Source organism: Phyllobates terribilis, unplaced genomic scaffold (genome assembly GCF_046119375.1).
Source record: "Phyllobates terribilis strain yellow unplaced genomic scaffold, ASM4611937v1 Scaffold_5__5_contigs__length_657084704, whole genome shotgun sequence".
NCBI lineage: Eukaryota > Metazoa > Chordata > Amphibia > Anura > Dendrobatidae > Phyllobates > Phyllobates terribilis.
Window position 1 is genome coordinate 416,383,578 of NW_027362765.1, and position 6,000 is coordinate 416,389,577.

Sequence of the window (6,000 nt, forward strand, 5' to 3'; positions counted from 1 at the left end):
CAAGCACTGAACTTGGGTCTGACTTTTGGTTCATGTTTATGGTCAGTTGTTTATATTGCTATTGTTATGTTGTGTTTGCTTTGGTTATGTTGTGTAATGTATATACGTGTATAGTTTTGTGTATTGTGTGGGTGGGGGGTTTAGTGTAGGTTGGGTGGGGGGTATCAGGGGGGGAGGGGGGAGGGGTTTTGGGAAAATGGACGTCCTACGGGATGCGGGAAAAAGGACCCGTTATTTGTGATTTTGATGGCCACAAACTTTCGTGGCTTGCTGTGATAAGGCCACAAACTTTCGTGGGACCTTGGGTGTTTTAAAAAATGGTGGTGGGGAGAAAAAAAAAAAAAAAAATATATATATATATATAAAAAAATAAATAAATAAATAAAAATAGGGTTGCTGTGCACTAAATTTTCGGCCAGGTGGCCTATTTTTTTATTTTTGGCGATGGGCCAGTTATTTAGTTTTCCTTTTTTGTTAGGGGGTTAGGTATGAATGTGCAGGTATGGATGTTGTGTATGCTGGGGGTCGGGTGCGTTTTAGGGCGCACCCTGGAGGTATGGTAGGGTCTTCCCTTGCTGGGGGGTCTCCTAGAGAGTCTGCTGGAGGACTTGGACTTTGTGTCGTCACATATTTCTTTGTTGGACTCGTATAATTTCAGATTTTAGGTTATGTCTTGCTGGGGTTTTGTTGGTTGTTAGTTGTTTGTTTGTTGTATAATTGTATCTGTGGTTTGGTTTTTGTGTTTTGTATATGTGTTTTTGTACTTTTATAATAAAAGAGCTCCAGTTCAGCCTGTTGCAGCTTGTTTCAGGAAGTGGTGGAGGTGGAGCCTGCAGTGAGCTGTGTGCAGTGTGCTTCCTGAACTGTGTGCTGCTGTGGAGAGAGCTCCTGGGAAGGGAGGTTTTTTTTTTTTTCATCTGGGACTTTTTGTCTGCCCCCTTCCCAGGAAAGAAGGCTCATAGTGGGACTGGCCTCCGGGGCTGGGCCCCCGGCTCCCACCTCCCGGTCCAAGCTGGCGGGGGGTGGGAGGAACACCAAGCCGGCTAAGGCTACAACATCAGGCCGAGGCAGCAAGGGGTCCGCCATGAGGACCCGGAGGACCCCCGAGGCTACGACCGCGGCGGCTCCTCCCTCCGGAGGTGGGTCGAGTGCCAGCAGAGGTGCTGCAGCGGTGCCCCCTGATTGGGGTACCAAGGTGGCGAGGGAGGCAACCGTCACCTATGCCTCCCGTGTCCATGCGCACCTCTGTGAGTATGAGGACACCGCAAAAAAGCAAAGTTCCCTCTGGGGGGAGTTGAGGGTAGCTCAGGAGAGGTCCGAAAGGGCCTCTGGCATCAAGAAGCCTGAGCTATCCGCCGCGGTCCGGAAAATCAAGCAAGCCATCCAAGAGCTGCAGGACCGCAGGAGCACCATACTGGCAGGCAGTGGACCCTTCTTGGAGAAGCTGCGGAATGATGACCGGTTCAGAGCCATGACCGGTGGGGCTCTGGAGGGGTCGCAGGGCCCCGGCCAGGCGGTGGAGGAGGAGGAAGAAGAGGTATGCGTGGAGGAGGTCGCACCCTACCCACCGCCTGGTGGCCTGGTAAGTGATCTCCAGGCATTGCATAGCGGGATAGCCCCTGAGCAGATGGCTCTCCCGTCTGATTCTAGCCCTTCAGAGGGCAGCGGGAGCGAGGGGGAGGATGAGGAGGATGGGAGTAGCAGCAGTGAGGGGGGCTGCCTTATCATGCAGCAGATCCAGCAGATCGAGTCCCCGGTACGTTTTGGTCAGCTTACGTTCGGGGATGAGATCTGCGAGGATGAGGCACCCGGGAGGGGGACGAAGAGAAAAGCAAAAAAAAAAAAGAAAACATCTATTGCACATAAGTTCGTGTATGTCCCCCTCTCTGGGGCCCCCCTGTCCCGTTGTGCGGCACCCGCCACCCACCCCGGCTTGGACTCTGTTGTGGGTCCACAGCGAGGGAGCGGGGAGAACATAGGCCATGGCAAGCAGAGCGCTGCCTCTGTTTGTGGTAATGGAGGCAGTGGGTCCGAGGTGTCTGATATGGAGCATGGCGCGGAGGGCGGCCCGACGGTGGGTGTGATCTGTGGTGGTGCTCAGGCTGGATCCCCTGTAAAAGGGAGGTCTGGCCTGGCACCTGGTGCGCGTGCTGGCGTGCAGGGGGCGGCTTGTACATCTGCCGCTGCCTCCTGCTCTGCTGGCGGCGCACTGACAGCCGGGGCCGCATCTCCGGCGGCGTGTGCTGGGGTGTCTGGGTCCCTCACGCACGGATCCACTAAATCTGGATCACTTTCAGGGACCCAGAGACCTGGTAAGGTGAAGGGCGCGGGGCCTGCGGCTCCGGCAGAGCCGGCTCATAAAGGAAAGGTGGGGCTTGCTCCCCTGGCAAAATCCGTGGTGAGGTCGGGGCCCCCTGCGCAGGGGCCCAGTAATGGGTCAGCGCGGGGGGCTCCACCGCCGCTGGGTGCTGAGGGGGAGTGGCCTAGCCTGGGGCCGGCCGCCGGAGCTGGGGTGGCCAGGCTGTTTGTGGTGAAGGGTGTGACGGTAGGGGGTGCTATGCCCCTGAGAGCTGGTGCCGCTGGTCCAGGGGCCCCTGTGAGTAGACCCAGTTCCGGGTCGGCTTCGGGGGTCCCGGCGCGGCCGGCTTCGGGGGGCGTGGCCTCCCAGCCGTCCACGGCACCAGTGGGAGTGGCCTCTGGGGCCCCCACCGTGCTGCCTGGTGTGGGGGGTGTGGCCTCCCTGTCATCCACGGCACCGGTGGGAGTGGCCTCTGGGGCCCCCACTGTGCTGCCTGGTGCGGGGGGCGTGGCCTCCCTGTCACCCAAGGCACCGGTGGGAGTGGCCTCTGAGGCCCCCACTGTGCTGCCTGGTGCGGGGGGCTTGGTCTCCCTGTCACCCACGGCACCGGTGGGTGTGGCCTCTGGGGCCCCCACCGTGCTGCCTGGTGCGGGGGGCGTAATCTCGCGGGCAAACCCCAGCCAAGTGGGCGTGGCTCCACCCAAAAAGGGGCGGGGCTTAGCGCCGGCAGCTGCTACTGCTGGGAGCAGTGGTGCCACGGCTGCGGCAGACAACGGAGGAGGTGCCTGCCTGTCGGTGTCCTCTGTGCCCACGGGCTTATCTGGGGCAGGGGCGCCGGCAAAAATGGCAGCAGCACCAGGTTCCCAAAACCCCCGGCAGGGAAGGTGCTGCCAGCAGGTGGCGGCAGTGCTGCTGCCGGGAAAAAATGTTTGCAGAAAAAAAAAAACTGTGACCCCAGTGTGCATGTGAGTGAGAGTGGGGCGAGGGGTGTGACTATTGACGTGGATGGGGATAGCGTGGATATGGATGTGGCTGTGATTGAAGATACAAGTGTTGAGGTGTCTGTGGAAGGGAGTAAGAATGGTGTGTCTGTTGGTAGTGGGGGTGGGGCTGGTCCATCTGCCCCCCCCGGTTGCTGGTCCCCGGAGTTTTGCGGGGGTAGTAGCTGGGGGCTCGGGATCTTCAGGGCGGGCTTCCTCACCTCTGGACCTCAGGGATGGTGACTTGCAGCGCCGTTTCCTCGAGGCCCTCAAAAAGGGAGAACGGACGATCGAGGTAGAGGGAAGAGCGGTAGACTTGGCGTTTTGGCTGGATAGACATGGCCTGGCCGCCTTCCAAGATAAAAGGGAGGGGGAGACAGTGTGGTCCCTCCCGACAGCCGGGCAGGGGGTGGCCAGGAGGAATGTGGTCCGTCTTCGGTGGAGGGGCAGTGAAGCGTGCCCGCCAAGATCGAGGGTCGTGGAGCTCCTCCTGAAGATGAGCTTCAGGGCGACTGACATCTTTGCCCTGATTCATCCTTTTGGTACCCCCATCTTCAACATCAGTTTTGTTCGGCCGGAGGGCCTAGAGCTTTTCTGGTCGAATTTTGAACTGGTGAAGGGGGAGCCCGGCTGGCGAGACTTTGCCGTGCAGGCGGTGTCTCGCCAAAATGGCGTAAAGAGGGTGACCGTTTTGACAAATAACGAGTCACTCTCTGGGGTCGATATTATGACGTGGCTTTCCCGCTATGGGGAGGTCACGGACGTCCCAAAAAAGAACAGGGACGAGTTTGGCATTTGGTCAGGGGGCTGGACCTTCATGATGAGGTTGAAGGTCTCAGGCGGTACTGTCACCCACATCCCCTCCTCAGCATTTCTGGGGAGGGACAGGATCCTGATCTTTTACCAGGGGCAGCCGAAGGTCTGCCACAGGTGCGGTGATCCCCGCCACTTCAGCGCGGGCTGCAAGGTACAGAAATGTGCCTTGTGTGGCGGGGTAGGTCATCTTGCCGCGGCCTGTGGTGACATTAGGTGTCATCTGTGTGGTGACCCAGGTCACCCGTACAGCCGCTGCCCCCGCTCCTTTTCTAACGCCATCTCTGGTCAGGCAGGGGTGAGCCATGGGGGAGTCCCTGGCGGTTCATCTTCTGCTGATGCTGGAGGTGGGGGCGGGAGAGGGGCTGAGGGGCCAGTGAAGGAAGGCGTGGCCAATACATCTGCCCGCCAGTGGCATCAGGTGAGGCGCCGTGGGGGTAGGGGGCAGGATAAGCCCCAGGCGACTGGGGTGATGTCTGTACCCTCCTCGGAAGCGGCAGCCGGTGCCCCTGAGGCCCTGGGGGAGGAGGCGGTGAACGAGGAGATCAGGAGGATGGAGAGGGAGGAGGTGGCTGCTTCTGATGACTCCTCCCAGTATGAAAGTCTGGACGAGGAGGTGGTGGAGCAGCCTAAAAAATCAGGTGACGGTAAGACCATTAAGAGTCGGAGTCGGAGGAACAAAAAAGGGGCAAAAACATCTAAAGCCCCCCCCCCCGGCCGCTAAGGTGCCTACGGAAGGGCTCACCGGCTCCCCTCTGATCCCCCTCTCCAACCGGTTCCATGCCCTCGATGACTCTGCTGTGTCGGAGGTCGGGGGCGAGGGACCGGCGGTAACATCTGAGGTACCTTCACGGAGCGGCGGGGTCCGTCCTCCGGGGGGCTCTCTTTCCTCTGGGGGGGGGACTGCCCCGGGGTCCAGAGGTGAGGAAACCAGTACTGGGAAGGAGGTGTCTAGTACTATGTTCACCTCTGTGTCACTAAAGAGGAGGGGAGAGTCTGGCTCCTCCTCTGAAGGTGAGCACAAAAAATCTGGGGGTACGGTCAAAAAGAAGGCCGTCTAACTCAATCACCCATGATGGCGGAACCTACCCCGTTGACTCTGGCGTCGATTAATGTCGCCAGTATGAAGTCAGATACGGCCAGATTTATGGCCTTTGATTTTTTCAACCGAGTTGAGGCTGACATTTTATTTTTGCAGGAGACCAGACTAACGGACATGGGGGCCATTTACAAAGCAAGGAGGGAGTGGAGGTGCGGGCCCTCATACTGGTCTCTTGCGGCCGAGCCGTATAGCGGGGTAGCGGTCCTTTTTAAGGCCGCTTCGGTGGAATGCAGATGGGTGATCGAGGTAGAAATGGGGAGGTGCTTGGTCCTTGACGTCTTCATGGGGGGACAGGAGCTCCGGCTCATTAACATCTATGGTCCACAGTCAAAGTGGGACCGTAAATGTCTCTTCCTGAAGATCAAGCCCTATCTTTTTACCAGCCGGCAGGTGGTCTTCGGTGGGGACTTTAATACTATAACTAGATCCCGTGATAGGGGAGGCCCCGGAGACCGAAGGCTGGCTTTTGATAGTAATACCCTTAACAGCATAGCAAGCGAAGCTCGCCTGGTGGATGTCCACATCCGGCACACCCCAGGTCACGGGGGTTTCACCTTTCATAGGGGTAGTTGTAGGTCTAGGATAGATAGGTTTTTTTTAAAGGAGGAAGCCATCTCTTCTGCTGTGTCCGCTGTTGAGGTGGAATTCTCCGATCACTGTTTCATTTCCTTTTCCTTGAATGTTGCAGAGACTCCCCGGATAGGGAGAGGCCTATGGAAGCTGAATTCGTCCCTGTTGGAAGAAGCGGATGTGAGACAATCCTTTGAGGAATTTCTTCAGAGCCATGTGCCTCTCTTGGGTCTCTG